This window comes from Centroberyx affinis, unplaced genomic scaffold (genome assembly GCF_046629955.1).
Source record: "Centroberyx affinis isolate AG114_WGS23_722 - 3 ecotype Tasmania unplaced genomic scaffold, CSIRO-AGI_Caff_v1 ptg007378l_1, whole genome shotgun sequence".
NCBI classification, from domain to species: domain Eukaryota; kingdom Metazoa; phylum Chordata; class Actinopteri; order Beryciformes; family Berycidae; genus Centroberyx; species Centroberyx affinis.
Genome location: NW_027283721.1, coordinates 12,501 through 15,000, shown reverse-complemented (window position 1 = coordinate 15,000; position 2,500 = coordinate 12,501).

The following is a 2,500-nucleotide window of genomic DNA, read 5'->3' as shown; positions in this document are numbered from 1 at the left end:
TTGTTTTGTCCATCCAAAACATTTCAGGGGAAAACACCGGCAGAAAACTCACTGCAATATTTCAACCTCGTTCAGTGTTTTTTTTGTGTCTAACAGACATTCCCTGATCACACACACACACACATACTTGTACTTTTTCAAGTATTTTTTTAAGTCAGTAATTTGACTTTCCCTTCAGTCCATCTTAAATCCATCCATCACAGAACAGATTGTGTGTCTCTCCATCAGCAACAGAAACTGGATCAACGTAAACTGACAAACTGTGGATCCATTCACAGTGAGAAGAGGAATCTGACTTTACTTTGTTTCTGCACTTTATTTTCTCATTTCTAATGTTTCCCAGTGAAAAGAATCCAGTCTGAACTCTGTCCTCTCTCCTGTTAGAACCACATGGAAAAGATCACAGCTGACAACGTTCTCTGTTCTAAAGAGGAACTCAGGAACTTTTACTCTGAGGACGTTTGAAATCACACACTTTGTACTTTTACTGAAGGACATTTTTACGCCAGTACTTTTACTTCTACTGAAGTAAAATTCCAGCAAGGTAACAGTACTTCTACTTGAGAAGGATGTTTTAGTTCTCTTTCCACTGCTGTTTAATTGTAATAAAACTCTATTAAATCTGGTATATTATATAAAACAGATAGGACTGTAAATGATTCTGAACTAAAGAAGGTCCAGACCTTATGAATAAAACTGTAGGCTTTATTCTGTTCTATTGTTTGATTACAGAAATGAGTGCAGTGTGTTTGAATCTTGTGTTTGAGCGACTGAATCTGAAAGTGTTTCCTCTCCTCCAGGCTGAGCGTCAGGTTTCCTCACATGGACGCTTTCAGCTGCTGCTGTTGTTGTTTTAAAGAGAAGAAGAGGAAGAGGAAGAAGATGAAACCATCAGGAAGGTGGTGTTTGTCCCCCGGGGGTCAGAGGACACAGTTCCCACCATAGAAGAAGAAAGAGAGAAAGATGATAGGTGAAGCTATATGTATGTATGAAGAAAGGAGGATTGTTGTCGTATGGAGGAGAGAAACCGCCTGAAGGGAAACAGGGAAACACAAAGAGAGCAGCCACACCCTGTCAGTCACTGTTCTGTGGTAACGACTAACTTCACATGTTCGTTTTTCAATTTATCTCATCAGTTAGTAGAAGTGTTGGAAGAAGAACTGAGATCTTTTACTTAAGTAAAAGTAGCAATACAACAATGTAAAGATACTCCATTACAAGTAAAAGTCCTGCATTCAAAATCTTACTTAAGTAAAAGCACATAAGTATTGGCAGCAAAATGTACTTAGAGTATCAAAGTAAACGTACTCATTATGCAAACTATCCCCATTTAGAGAGTTATATTTTTCATAAATTATTGGAATATTAATACTGATTTATTGACATACATGTAAGCAGCATTTTAAAGTTGTCAACGTGAAGCTAATCTTAACAATTTAGCTATACTTTTGGGTAGTCTAATCTATAACAATGCTATTTTATAGTTATTTTATAAAGATGATCAAATGTTTTAAATATAAAATATTGATCTGAAAAGTAACTAGTAACTATAGCTGTGAAATAAATGTAATGGAGTAAAAAGTACAATATTTCCCTCTAAAATGTAGAGGAGTATAAGTACAAAGTAGCATAAAATGGAAATACTCAAGTAAAGTACAAGTACCTCAAAATTATACTTAAATACAGTACTTGAGTAAATGTACTTGAGTAAGTGATGACATCAGCAGAAGACGTATTTTAAAGGTATGATTTTAAGTGGGTAACGTGAAAGTACTACTTAAAGTTACTTTTAATAAGGACTAACTTAGTAAAGTAACTGGTAACACTTTACAATAAGGGTCACTAACCCTTAACAGTTAACTAATGTGTCTGGTAATCATTTACTAATGGTGTTCATGTTAACTAAGGTATTCATTTCTACATTATTTAATAGTCATCTTTATAAACTATTAAATAATGTATAAATTAATACCTTAGTTAACATGAACACCATTAATAAATTACACATTAGTTAACTGTTAATTATGGGTTAGTTAACCCTTATTAAGCATTAACTAACCCTTAACTTAGTGACCCTTATTGTAAAGTGTTACCAAGTAACTAGTTACTGTTTAGGGCAAGTAACAAAGTAAAGTAACTAGTTTCAGAAGTAACTCTGCTTCTGGGCAGCAGGGGTTCGGTGGTTGTTGAAGTCAGAAATCGTTCACTTTTCCCTGCCAGGTTTTCCCAGAGGCTTTGTGGATTGTAACTGGAAACCTCCGGGCAACAAAAAAAACCACATAATGCCTGAAATGTAAAAGTCTAGAGTTTCTGTTGCCAAACAAACAGCAGCATGATGTTCCCACTCAGCCTGCCGTCGTCTCACTTTCTGTCACTGTACAGAAAACAAGCATCTGCCCTCTGATCCTGACAACCACACCGCTCAGACAGGTTCCACCCTCCGGGCTCCATCACTCTGTCCTGAACACGCACGTAGCCGTGCACGTGGCCGTGCACGTGG